At 38.0% G+C, this 14,596-nt stretch overlaps 1 long non-coding RNA gene across 2 annotated transcripts in view; it reads left to right on the top strand.

Moving 5' to 3' along the window:
- LOC149918441 (uncharacterized) overlaps window positions 1-14,029 on the top strand; it is a 35,575-nt gene extending 21,546 nt beyond the window's left edge. Inside the window, exons 1-3 of one of the 2 annotated variants that reach the window (XR_016465456.1) lie at window positions 1,609-1,661; window positions 6,208-6,272; window positions 13,224-14,029. This is a non-coding gene — a long non-coding RNA (uncharacterized LOC149918441). Of the gene's footprint in view, window positions 1-1,608; window positions 1,662-6,207; window positions 6,273-13,223 lie in introns of those variants that run through there. The other variant, XR_016465455.1, reaches the window with a different exon arrangement.
- The last annotated feature ends 567 nt before the right edge of the window (window positions 14,030-14,596 follow it).

The raw sequence follows: 14,596 nt of genomic DNA, 5'->3' as shown, positions 1-14,596 counted from the left end.
AAGTAGCTAAAGGTGATTTTCCAGTTTTCCATTACCTTTAATCCTGTATATAGCTCTGAAACTGTCAGCCATTTCCTGGGTTTTTAGAAGCTTATGAATTTGTGTGTAACTTTTTCTCATCACTTTGATAGGATAGTTATATATGTCTTAACAGAAAAGAAAACAATGACAAGAAAAACCAACAGATGTTACATGGTTTCTTGCCTGTCTCTTTTTGAGAAAATGACAGAAATGTAAAAATACTACTTTTCCTGAGTAAGATAGAAGATGGTATTGTGGGCAAGAAAAGACAAAATCTCATATAACAGATCTGATTGTGGCTGTATTTATGAGTAAATTATTTATAGCCTACTTCTTTAGGCGCTGTTGAAGCGCCGACGGAGAGTTACACATTATGTAGTTGCACAGACTAAAGAAAAGCAGTATTATGTTGTTACTTTCAGGTTGTGGAAAAAAATAGCAAGATTGAGATTTGTTTTGCCTCTTTGGGACCAGGAGACTTTCACACAAAAAGGACTGGCAACGCAGATGAGTGTTGAGGTGCCTCTGGATGTGGGGACACACAAGGGCGGAGCAAGAAAAGAGAGGGCTGTGGCAGGAGCATCCCTGGGGTGGAACACATCAGCTTCTGGACTGGAATGATCAGGCAATTCCTGTAGCTCTGAGTTGCAACATCTAAGAGGTCAAAGGCAACAGATTTATTTTTATTGTGATGGAAATTAGGTGATTGACAGTGCAACTTCGGCCAAGGAAAGCTTCCTGTTCTAGGCGAAGCTCTGGGCATTAGACCCTTGATTTCTGTAGCAGTTTATGTGGGTATGCTCTTCTGTTTTGATTTTTGTCTACAGAAAAACCTTCCTTTTTTTTTTTTATTAACCAGAACAGTTTACATAAAAATCTGTCTCTCAGATTTTCCAATTGTAGGACTCCTTTGAGGATTCCCAAACAACTCAGTGTTTATGAAAATGGGAAAGGTAAATGCATCACTCACACGCAATGCAAAATCACGTGCTGGTGCAAATTCTACAACTCCACTGAAAGCCACATAAATACTTTGAAATACAATGAAATAGATAAGCAAACCCAGATTGGGAAGGGCTATTCCCTTCCTGAAATCTGATTTTTTTTTTTCTTTCTCTCTGTAGTGAGATTTGCTCAAGACTAAGCATGGTAGTTCCCACTGTATGCCTGGAAAGCTGTTAGTTTCTGTCTCATGTGCAGTAAACCAGATCATCACTCCTGTTTGACTTCAGGTTATTTTCAGGTGTGGCTTGAAATTCCATGCTGGTCTGACCTCAGTAGAGCGCTCATTTCATCACAGTGTTTCCAGGATTACACTGTTAATTGGAATGCATTTGTAGTGGAAATGCTAAGTCAGGGCTTGAATGAGTGATTGAGCACCTGGTGGGAGGGCAAAACCAACTCAGGGGAGCATGGGTGCAAGTAGTGCAGCTGGGAGACTGGAAGGGGTGGAGCCAGGATGCACCCCTTCCCAGACCTTGTTTAAGGGGTGGCAGTGGAGGCAAAGTTATCTTGCTGTCATTGCTGTGCTTTCTATTGCATTGTAGCATTGTTCATCCCAAGTTGTGCTGTTGCAGATGATGTGTGATGAAGATAGGATTGTGCTGATGTGCATATATGAAAAACTCAGTTCGCAAAAGGTGGGTGAAAGTATTCAAAGGTGTAGGAATTGAATGATCTTTGTGTTTTTCTTGATTTTCTGCTTCAGTGCTTGCAGTTCAGTACTACCTTCTATTCTGTCACAAGGCATTAATAAAAACCCTTTGCAAAGGTAGCATTACATGTTCTTGGTATGGCTTGTAGGGGCTAAGCTTCATATTTTTGCAAAGGCCAGTCTTTTGAGAAACTTCTTTGCACAGTGTCATACAATTGTTTTCTGGGCTACAAGGAAATTTTGTATGTCAGTGACCTGAATATGTGACATTGTATAAGACTTTGGCAAGCTAATTGCTTATTACAGAGGAATTTCAAATGAGTATTTAATGAATGAACGCTGTCTGCCTAAATATCGGCTTATGGCATTGTAAATCAAGGTTATTGTATTTAGGTCATGCAAGAGTAAGAACTACAAAAGTGACCCTTTATCTCAATGAAATAATCATTTTGACTCTAAGTGGTTTAAATTAAAATATGGGTTATGGACTGAAAAAAATGAAAGGCTTTTACTTCAGACTTATATTTTTGACTCATGGCCATCGTAGGGGAAGAAGTAAGTTGTGAGTATCTGGACAGACTGGATGAAGCCCTGAGTAGCCCAGTCTGACCTCACAGCTCTGAGCAGGAAGCTGGGTAGGAGACCTCCAGAGGTCTCTTCCTAACTGAATTATTCTGTCTTTATGTAATTATATAATATCAAGTGCAGTTCAGAAACAACAGTGAAATGAAAACTGAGATCTTGCAGTGATACTGTTTCAGTATATACTTTTATCTGAAAGTGTAATTTTTGTATCTCAGCTTTTTTTTCTTAGTCCTGGTAGTAGGCCTATGTATATATACGGACAGATAATATTTATCTCTTTCTGACATGCTGATAAAGCATTTAGAGATAGGTAAAGCTGCAATCATTCCCCGAAAAGATGCCTCCCAAGAATGTATCTTCACTAAGCTCATGGCTTAATCCTCCAAATCCATCTTTAAAGGCTTTATTTAAAACCTAAGCTGTACTGAAATTGTATCTTCTCGGAAGTTGCTTTCCCATATTAAGTTAAATGAGTCTTTCCTGGCTTAAATTAAGCTACAGTTTAATAAAAAAAGAAAAAAAGAAAAAAAGAAATTGCTTTGCTTTACTATTTCTTGTCATGCTGCACTTGTTTTATCAATGACAAAGGAAAATAGATTTTATATTGCTTGCATCTTAGATTAATATGCACTTTTCATAGCCCCAAATTAATCCTAGATCTGAGTAAATATAGCAAGTAAAAGAAATAATAAAAGGGAAAGCCTGCGTCATTATTTCTTCCAGTTCTTAATCTCTGCAAATAAGCATATTGAGCTTCTGATGTAATTTAAGTGTTACATCCACTTAGGCAAACTAAATTTAGCTTGAGAAACAGAAAGATGACTAGAAGTTTGAGTGTTTTCATTATCTATGTTAAGATTTTGGAAGAGCCAAGCAGTTGCACTTAGGCATTTATGGATTCCTCGATAGATTGTCCTTGGTGGTATTCTGCCAAGTGGAAGAGGTATGAGGGCTACTCTGAAATTAATACCTCCTTTATGATGTTGTCCCACAACATCAGAGACAGATGTGGGTGGTATGGCAGTAGAGGTTGAACCTTCCCACTGATATTCCAATACATTTAATTGGTCTGTGACAGATGGCAGTAGAGGGACAGTCTGACAGATAGACATCTGACACAGAAGTGCGGATGAAGCAAAAGTGTGTCACTGAATTATTCCATATGGAAAAATGGCACCCACTGACGCTTGTGAAACATTTGTGCAGACTAAACAGTGGATATGATCACTGTGAGGTGGTGGGTGGTGCACTTCAGCAGTGCTGACAGCAAGCTGAAAGGCAAGCTGTATTATAGAGGGCAATACAGATTTTTACAAGTATGACATGCAGGCTCCTGTTGGTTGCTGGCAAAAATGCATAGCTAATAGAGGTGACTGTTGAAAAAGAGTAAATTCTTAGCTACATTCTTTCAGAAAGTGTTACTGTGCTCTTCGTATCCATGAAAATAAATAGGAGGCATTACTTTCAGAGTTCATCAATACTTTTTAGAAATTACAATCAAAATAAAGGTAGACAAATGCAGCAAGTTCTGATTCAGGAAAAAAATCGATGACAATACCAGTAGTGACTTCTAGTAACCCCATGTCTGGGCCAAGATGGCCTGTTCAGGGCTCTTCACTCTGGTCTGCTGCAGTTACTGCATGAGTTAGTGCACTCCCACCAGCACTTAGCTTGCTGTGTGGTGGTTATAGCAGGAAGAGGCTGCTGTTTCAAAGGCAAACTACATATTTGCATCAATTTTTCTTTTCTGTGTATGACAATAGCTAGCATATTATATTAATGATCTTTGTATTTTTCAGACCCTTCAGATAAATTGAAAAGGGTTTCAGACCCTTTCAAACTGTAGAAAGTTCTGAGATAATCAAATTCAATATAAAAAATAAAATCTTTGTAAAACAAGGCAAAATTCTGGGCAGCTTACTTTTTCTCTTTGACTAAGATTTCAAATATAGAAAGAGAACTATTTGGATAATTTATATGATCTTAAAGATTTATACTATCTTAGAGATTTATCAAAAATGACATTATTTTAAAAATTGTGCAACTGTCGATCTCTGCTAAATACTCTTTTTCAGGGAAGACCTATGAATAACAAAGGAAAGATTCTTTGCCTTAGTATATTTAAAAACAAACAAAACCTAATCCTAAAATATCTTGCTTCTCCACCAAAGTAAAGTAAATCCAATAGATCTCACAGAGCTTATGATATTCCATCTGAACCTGAATTGAAAAGTAGGACTTTCTTTCTATAATGTGTTTATTTAAAAAAAAAAAAAAAAAGTATCCTTGAGGGAAAAGATTTTGAGATTTATCACCCTAAGAAAAACAATACGCTAGATGTTCCATGGCTTTTTAGCCAATGCTTAACATCTGTGGTTCCAGAGGGATAAAATTCATTTTTGCCAGAACCACAAAATCTAATGAATTTAAAATTTTTGATGTCACTGCTCTAACCACATTTACTCATTGTAAGTAGGACTACATTAGCTGATAAATTAGGTGAACTGTTCATTAGACCATCTAACCTGACTTTAAATTGAAGAAAGTGAGGACTCAGTACTTTTCTGAGCCGATTGGAAAACCTGACACTGAGTTAAAAAGAGCACAGAATAATGTGCTTCTGGAAAAATACATAAAGTAAGTCTGTGCGAAAACGCAACCAAGACAGACTTAGTCTCAAAAGTGAAAAAGAGTAACAGACATCAACAATATTAGTCACAATAGCTGAAGAACCTTTATGTCCTCTAGATGAAGAAGGCAATGACCAAAAGACTATTTTACTTTTCAAGAAAAGACAACTTGGTACAGACTCGTATCTTATGAGTCTTAAGACTTATGAGTATTAAGACCTGTCTCAATTACTAGCTGCTTTAACTAGACTTTAAAGCAAAGGTATTTTAGACAGTGACATTTTATTTGTCTTCCATGTAATGGAGTTCCTGATCAGTATGCCTAAATATTCAAAATCTCAAGAATTAGCCTTCTCCTTTATGAATTTTATTTTGTTTTTTAATAATATAGAAAACTAGAAAAAAAAAAAAACTTTCACTGCTATTGAACAATCATACCATATATGATGACAGTGTGATCAGTAAATAAAATTTGATGCATATACATAAAACGTGGAATAAATGTACCGCCTACTGATGATTTGTAGGATTAAATTCTCATAGAAGCTTATGAAAGTCTACATTATGACAACATTAATGGTAGTGGAAGTCATTTCTTAGATGTATTTTAATTGCTTTCAGGTGTATTTTTTGTAGACCTGTCCATTGCATTGTTATTAATTTGTGTACTTTACAGAGGACAAAAAAGTACTGCTAGCTTTTACAAACAATTTTTCATAAAGCTTTCACCTTCTCAGCAGTCCTTTGCTGCTCCTTGCTGCAAGTTTCTATAAGCTGTGAACTGTGTGACATATTTTTCAAGACCTTTCTTGAGAGAGAGGACAAATCAAAGGAGAAATAATTTCATAGTCTGGGGTAATCTTTGAAGATTTACAGCAGTCTGGAAGTGAAGAAGAAAAATAGTAATATTTCTGAATGGCAGACCAATTCTTATTTGAAGAGAAATAGATTATTTTAATATTATATTTATACATATGTAATAATGTTTATAGATTTTGTTCTGTTTATATCTGTACAACCACTTTCACAAGTTACTTTGAGCAAACCATTCTGTCTCTGATCTTTCTTCAAATACGAGGACTAGTAAGACACTCTGACTCCGTATTTCTATTGCAAAACTGTCATGAGTTGTAGGCAAACTTATTTGACTTCGGGTATCTTTTGTTTGTTTTTTCTCTGTGTTCTGTCAATGTTAGGGCCTCACAAGCTATTTCAAACAAAATATTTTTTTTGTCTGTATTTCAGATAATTCACTGGCTATATTTCTCAGAAGTCTTTTCCCCTATTAATTATTAAATAAAGCTTTATTTCTTCTAGGAATGAAGAATGACAACTCTTATTAAGAGAATTCTGTTGAACTTAAGATCTGGATCCCAACTTTGGTATGTTGAAAATGAATCTAAAATTTATAATGAGGTGCTGAGAAATGTTTATTACTGTTGAAAAAAGAGCATGTGAAAAAGAGATGTTTACATATCAGTCTTGCCTACATACCTGTTAGGGGATTTGATGATCCAGTACTTTGTTCTAATCCTCTCGTGTTCCTGCATGCAATTAGGCAAGTTACTTTCACCGAAGTCTTGTACTCTGCTATTAAGGATAGGATTCTGCTCCAGATTAACTCCCAAATGTAGTTGTTTTAATTGTAGTTGTCATTGTCTTAACTTAGTGTCTGAGGCCCTACTCAGTGCAGACGTACTTCAACTGTAATGGTAGCTGTTCAGGTGAACCAAGTTAAGTAACTGCTTTTGGATTAACAAACTGTTTTTGGAACTCTCATCTTTTCTGACTGAACTGCAAATACAGTTTTGTTCTTCTTTCTGAATCTGGAGCTAAATCTAATCTGAAAGAAGCAATAAGGAGAAGCTTGTGCAAGTTAACAGAAACAAGCTAGCACTTAGAGAAAACTGGTCATCATTGTCCTCTGTTGTAACCCTGCCCCCTTTCCCACATATATGCTATGATCCAGTTTATGATCCAGTTTGAAGAGTGATTGGCAATTTACTGCCTCTTTCTGTTTACTACACAGTGACCATCAAAGAGCAGTGTATGGGGGTAAGGTGTTTGATTTAAGTATTTTGCATTTGAATGCCATTGGACAATCTTGCTTTGGTATCTAGAGAAGGCTGCTTCTAAAGAAATGCTGGAGAATAAAAGTTGGACAACCAGATTCTTTTGCTCTTCAGTTTCCTAAACTATTTTTGAGCCATATTTGCATTTGTAGAGCGCAGATAACAGTATGGCTTCTTCTCAGCTGCCTCTGATACAGTCTGACAAGGTGTAAAATGTACAAATACTAACAAATATATTCAGTTTACTTATTAGATGTGAGGAAGATATACTGGCAAGAACACATACACTTTGCTTTAGCTCCAAAGTGTCAATTAAATGCCGTTGCACATAGGAAGTCCCAGATAGTGTAGTCTAAAGAAAAAAATGCAGATCAAGGCCCAAGGGGGAAAGAGTCCTGAGAAATTTAATACAGACAGAATAAACATACAAGGAAAGGGCAAGCCTGATATACAGCATGATAGAACAGAAAATTATTAGAAATGGAAGAAAATATCATAGGCAGGCATTTTATATCACAGCATGCAAATTGTCTTCAGCAAAATACAAAGTGTGAGAAACATGACAATAGAATCACTGTGAAGATATTTCAAAAGCAGATCAGATACGGAAACAATAAGTATATAATATAGTTTACTTAAATATCCTGCCAGAAAACAACCTTTCCTTGTCCACCTTAAATTTGACATATATGATACCTAGTGTTGTTATTTGTCTTTCTCAGAGTTCTAATGTATGTGAGTTATTAAATGCACAAAAAACTTAAACTTCATTTTATCGTAACAAAAATAGAAGTTAAAAGTGATCTAGATGAAAGAACAATGCTTTGGTGTTACAAGGGAAAGGCGACCAATGTCATTTACCTGGACTTGAGCAAGGCCTTTGACATGGTCCCCCACCACATCCTTCTCTCCAAACTGGAGGGATGTGGATTTGATGGGTGGACCACTCGATGGATAAGAAACTGGTTGAAAGGCCGCAGACAGAGGGTGGTCATCAATGGCTCTATGTCCAGGTGGAGGCTGGTAACGAGCGGTGTCCCCCAGGGGTCTGTCTTGGGACCGGTGCTCTTTAACATCTTTATCAATGACATCGATGACGGAATCGAGTGCACCCTCAGCAAGTTTGCTGACAACACCAAGCAGAGTGGTGTGGTTGACATGGTTGAAGGATGGGATGCCATTCAGAGGGACCTCGAGAGGCTAGAAAGGTGGGCCCGGGTGAACCTGATGAGGTTCAACACAGCAAAGTGCAGAGTTTTGCACTTGGGCCGGAGGAATCCCAGGCATCCCTACAGACTGGCAGGAGTGGTCCTTGAGAGCACCCCTGTGGAGAAGGACCTGGGGGTCTTGATAGATGAAAAACTTAACATGAGGCCAGCAGTGTGCCCTTGCGGCTTGGAAGGCAAATGGTATCCTGGGCTCCATCAAAAGAGGGGTGGCCAGCAGGGACAGAGAGGTGATTGTTCCCCTCTACTCTGCTCTTGTGAGGCCCCATCTGGAATACTGCATCCAGGTCTGGAGCCCCCAGTACAAAAAAGACAGGGAGCTGTTAGAGAGGGCCCAGAGGAGGGCCACGAAGATGATCAGGGGACTGGAGCACCTCCCCTATGAGGACAGGCTGAAAGAGCTGGGCTTGTTCAGCCTGGAGAAAAGAAGGCTGCAGGGTGACCTGATTGCAGCCTTTCAGTACCTAAAGGGAGCCTACAAACAGGAGGGAAATCAACTCTTTGAAAGGGTGAGTGACAGCAGGACAAGGGGAAATGGTTTTAAGCTGAGGGAAGGGAGATTTAGGTTGGATGTCAGGGGGAAATTCTTTACGGAGAGAGTGGTGAGGTACTGAAACAGGCTGCCCAGGGAGGTTGTGGATGCCCCATCCCTGGAGGTGTTCAAGGCCAGATTGGATGGGGCCCTGGGCAGTCTGGTCTAGCATTAGGTGGAATGGTTGGTGGCCCTGCGTGTGGCAGGGGGGTTGGAGATTCATGATCCTTGAGGTCCCTTCCAACCCTGGCAATTCTGTGATTCTGTTACTTTAATAGAATCCAGACTGTTAGTCTAACTATTCATTGTCATTGTTAAACATTTTCTCATGAAGTAAATGATGTATTTACTAGGCATACCAGTTAAAGATTGAGTAAGTTATGTATTGGGATGAAGAATCTCAGAAGAAGAAGAGATATTAGTTCTGATTTCCTTTCTGGTTTGGTTTAAAAAAAAAAAAAAAAAAAAAAAAATAGTGCTAAATGCTTAAAAGCATTTTCACTGAAACTTTTCAGAAAGGACATCCAAGTCACTTGTATCATACCCTTTCTGTAAAAATGAAACATGGAAAGCTTGAGAGACCTACTGTTCACATATAATTAAAGCCTAGGGTTAGAGTTGGGAGCCAGGCCAGCTATATACTGTCAGCTAGCCAGCAATGCATCCCTGAATGTTAAGTACCAAAGATGCACTAATGGTATTAAACTTAATCATGTGAGATTTAGTGAACTGAAGGCAGTGTATTTGAAAGGTTAGATATACCTTTAGTGAATTTCTAGTAACTGAAGTATCTGTAATCTTTTTCTAGTTTTCACTGAACTGTGTTTTTATTGGAAATATTCCATGTGAATATCTTAAGTTTTCCTTTTATGATGTTTAGTATAAATGCTTTCTTCTTAAAAAGAGGCTTGAATCTCTGGGGAGACAAACCACACAAGATAGGAAGGCCTTTTATGAACTATTTTAATGATGTTATTCATAATAACTCTAATAATAAAAATAACTTTACTTTACTCACTTATTCACTCTCAACTGCTGGAGCAGGGGTACATGTTGATCCACCATCATGTAAGAGTCTTAGGGCATCAGGGTACTTGTTTTGTGGAGGGTTTGTGTAACACTGTAGTCTTGCAATACACGAAGTAGCCACTGCACTTGCTGTTCTCTTGAAGTTAGGCATCTTGTTGATAGCTTGTGTGGGCTGGTGGCCTGGTACAGATTCTGCAAATTAATTGTGTTCTTCACAATTGACTTCATCAATTCTTGCAGATCCAACAGATTGCTGATTTCCTGGTCTTGTTCATGAGCTTGTTCACAATTCATTCACAGCATGTACTTTTTTCTTTTTTCAGCTTGTTGTTTTCCAGTAGCTAGGTCTTAATTCAAACCTATTGAGACCTATGAAAGTTATTCATATTTAAATAGACAAAAAAGGAGCCTTTCTGACAGGAACAATTTTACATCTTGCTAGTGCTTTTTGCCTATTTGTTTTCTTACTTTCAAAAATAATTGACTCTCATCAAATTGTGTATGTCTACTTCAATTAACAATAGTTATATCAGAGTACTTGCTGATCTGTTCTGTAAGTTCTGCTCTAATTCAGTTTCTTTCTTCGTGTTCCTTTTTATGTTTCTAATTTTTTTCCGAGATTTACATGTAAATACTCTAGAAATATTACTTTTCCCCTACATGTCTCTTACCATTAAAAGAGCCAATGAATGCATGCTATACTCCTTCAGATTTCATACTTTCTGCATTCTTACTTTTTTTTAGTACGTATCATCACATTGCAGATAACTTCAAAATTATGATATATCAGCACTGAACAGAAAGTGGCAGATGAGACTCCCAAAATCATGTAGTCACTAGTAGATACTTTCATGTAACTTACCTGCTTCTCTCTGATCCATTTAACTCACAGACTTATCGTCTCGCTCCAATTATTGGAGGAGATGGCTTGACATATACATTTATCTGGAGAGAGACTAAGGCAGCAAAAGAGGTCAAATGCTGTCCAGTGTATTTATTACAATTTCTAAAAACTACGGAATGTGTGGAAGCTAGCAAAAATGAAGAGAGAAATCCTAGCAAATGGTTTATAAAGCGGGGATGGTCACTACCAGGGTTCCAGTGATGTCTCATTGGTCTGCAGAGGAGGGGCAGCAAGTCAATCAGCAGTGTCTCATTGAACTACATGACTGCAGTTTGATGGAGGAGGTACCTTACCTACCTTGGAACTCCTCAGGTATTTACCATGTTAGTTGCCCAGGACTGCAGCTGGTTGTCATGGACGTTTTTGTTTTGTTCATTGGCCAGCAGTGTTTGTAGTATGTACCCTCCTCTTGGGTAATCAGGATTTGATCACACAATTGGTGCATGGTGTGCTGCAAGGTATATACACACCGCTTGGTGGTTCTCTCCTTCAAGATGAGCCCCATAAGTCAGCTTGAATGCTCAGAAAGAACAACAGCTGCGAAGAGTTTCACTTGTCTGCCAAGCCACATTTCTGATACTGCTGTGATCATAGTTATCATTAACTCCAAAGGCTTGCTGAGTAGATTTTGTCTTGGATTTGTGCTGCTGGACAAGCTTTGAGCCAAGAATTTGTTCCAGCTTCTAACACTTGTAACTTTCTCTCCTGTTTTGAGATTTTGATGTGTTTTCAGTTTTTCCTAATCTCTTTGACACATACTGTTTCATAGTTTTGTATATTAGCTTTAAATACTGTGATATGCAGATGGCATAAACTGGTTATTGAGGGAGGAGATCTTGAGTAGATTTTTGTGCAGCCAACAGTCTCCACATGGAAGCCTGATGTGTTACTAAGCCCTTCAGGAAAGAAATTAAGAGTTAAGATTCCATGTATCCTAGAAACATATCAAATAAAACTTTGCATCTCTGCAGTGCCCAATAGTGAATTAACTATATTTACATACATGAGTACATGAGGTACTTAAGTTATTTGCCTCAATCTTCATTGCCAGTCAGGCTTCTTATGCCTCTCATTTCCCTGAATTTCTAATTGGGGTTTGCGTGAGCAAAATTCTCTTCTAGTGTAAAAGCAGAGCAAATCTGAGACTACCTCATGAGACTGAAAGTCTATAGGGCATGCATCCTAGCATTCTGAAGGAACTACCTGATATAGTTGGAGAGAGATGGACTTGAGACTGGACTGTTTGGTGGGTAACTGTAAATACTCTAGAAATATTACTTTTCCCCTACATGTCTCTTACTCTGTAGCCAGAGGCTGTTGTCAATGGCTCTATGTCCAGGTGGAGGCTGGCCACATGTGGTGTCCCTCAGGATTCCATCTTGGAACTGATGCTCTTCAACATCTTTATCAATGACAGTGAGATTTGAGTGTACCCTCATCAAGTTTGCTGATGACACTAAACTGAGTGGTGAATGGATGCCATGCAGAGGGACCTGGAGAGGCTTGAAAAGTGAAATAAATGAGAACTTAATCAGGTTTAACAACGCCAAGTGCAAGGTTTTGTGCTTAGGTCAAGGTAATCCCAAAATATGTGTATAGACTGGGAAAATAACTCAATCAGAGCAGACCTGCAGAGTAAAACTCAGGAGCCCCAGTGGACAAACAGCTGAGCATGAGCCAACAGTGTGTGCTTTCAGCTCAGAAGGCTGGAATATTCTGCACTACGTCAAAAGAGGGGTGACCAGCAGGGAGAGGGAGATGATATGCCCCTCTGCTCTGCCCTTCTGATGCTCCATCTGGAGTACTGTGCCCAGGCCTGGGGAACCAATGCAAGAGAGAAGTGGAGCTGTTAGAGCAGGTCCAGAGGAGGGCCATGAAGATGATCAAAGGGCTTGAACCCCTCTCCTATGAAGAAAGATTGATTGGAGCTCGACTTGATTAGCTTAGAGAAAAAAAGGCTCTGGGGTGACCTCACTGTCACCTTCCAATACTTGAAAGGAGCTCAGAAGCAGGAGGGATATCAACTTTTTACACAGCCCAATAGTGATAGGACAAGGGAGAATGGCTTTAAGATAAAAGAGGGGAGATTTACATTAGAGGTTAGGAAGAAAATTATTAATCAGAGGGTAATGAGGCACTGGAATATGTTGACCAAGAAAACTGTAGATGCCCCATCCCTGGAGATATTATGGCCAGATTGCATGGGTCCTTGGGCAGCCTGATCTTGTGGGTGGCAACTCTGCCTGCAGCAGGGGATTTGGGATTAGGTTATCTTTAAGTACTCTCCAGCCTAAGCTGTTCTATGATTCTATGATTGTTAACATCTGTAAGAATTCAGGAGCTGTGAACAGCTTTAATGATTAACATAATCAATGTTGCTAAAAGAGAAGTAGGCTGAACATTCTTTTAGGAAATGCACTAAGATGTATTCACTGCTCAAACAATACAAGTTCAAGCAAATTTGGAATAACAGTTTAATGTAATGAGTTTGGAATATGCCTTTCATAAAGGCTTTAGCAACAATGTATTGTAAAAATATAGCATATATATTTAGTGTTTTTACCTTTCAGACAGTTAAAGAATGCAACTCTGAGAAAAGAGCTCGACGGTCATTGGAGTCTCAGGATATTTATCAAACAGTAACATCTCATACTGAAGTGCTTCAATATATTTTGCTAATAGGTACCTTTAAAAAATTATGAGAGTGCAGTTTTTGCAAGCGCTTGAACTTTGAGATCTATAACTCAGGAAGGCTGCAGAGTGGGAAGAGTGTAGGCATGATTAATAAAATGGATTTGAAGCAATAATTAATTTTTATTTGCTTGGTATAGTGACAGAAAGAAACCAATGTAAAACTGTCACACTTGAGTTCTGTATTGCTGGGAAACGTTCAGTTTATATTTTATTCTTTTCCTTTAAAATTTACTTTGTGAAAACTGAGTACTCTTATAAGTAGCAAAACTGTTAACCTTGTAAAGCTGAAGTCTACTCACATAGCATTCAGACACTAGTATTTGACATGTTAATTGACAAACAGTGATATTACAGAATCATTTTAATGTCATTCTCTGCTCTTGGAAATTGTCATTGTTCTCTTGATATCAATGTCAGCTGAGTTTTCATACTCCTTCAGTCCCTGACAACTTTGTGAAAAGTACAAATTTGGTATTCTGACTTGAGGGAAGATTGCATTGACATGATGTGTAAATCAGGGACTCTCTAAAAAGCGGGTGTCTTAGAGGAGCTAAGTTGTATTACAAATACGAGCCAGGGTAGTGATTATGAAGGTGTTTTTTCTATTTTAAATGTTGGACCAGAATCATCAAGCATTTCTCTACGGTAATTAAAAATACAGATAAGCAAGATTTCCCATGGGTTTTTCTATCAGCCAATATCTGAAAATTTCTACTTATATTCTTTGGGGAAAACAATTGATTAACCACTTTCTTACACTTAATATTTGCTCTGGTTTTATAGTAACAAGCATTGGTTTTCTAAGACAAAGTTTAGAATTATCTTTTATCATTTAAACTTTATTTAAGGGTATCATCAGAAAAAAAGAACTTACAAAGAACTTACAGATTATTTAATTTTTCTGCGTGTTTCAGTATGATGAATGATATCCTTTGTTAAACTTCTGCCCACTTTTAAATCAGTAGGAATCATTAAATGCCAGTTTTACCTCTCTTATTCATCTGTTCCAAAAAAAGAATTTTATGCTGAAATTAAATTAGCTTCCTGCAGTTTGAGCAAATGTATCTGATTGCATCTATACATTCCTCCATGCTCAACCTTATGCCAGATAGGCTCTCATGGTGTGTAATTTGTTTTTAACAGGTCTAGATTAGCTCTGATAATTGGAATTCCATATTCAGGCATCCTATAGGCAAAATATAGGCTTGTGCTCAAACTGTAGACCATTAGCAAAGTGATTTTGCCTTGA

This window comes from Phasianus colchicus, chromosome 3, assembly GCF_987193195.1.
Source record: "Phasianus colchicus chromosome 3, bPhaCol1.hap1.1, whole genome shotgun sequence".
Taxonomy (NCBI): Eukaryota; Metazoa; Chordata; class Aves; order Galliformes; family Phasianidae; genus Phasianus; species Phasianus colchicus.
Note: the sequence above shows the minus strand (reverse complement) of the source record. Positions and strands in the feature narration are given on the sequence as shown.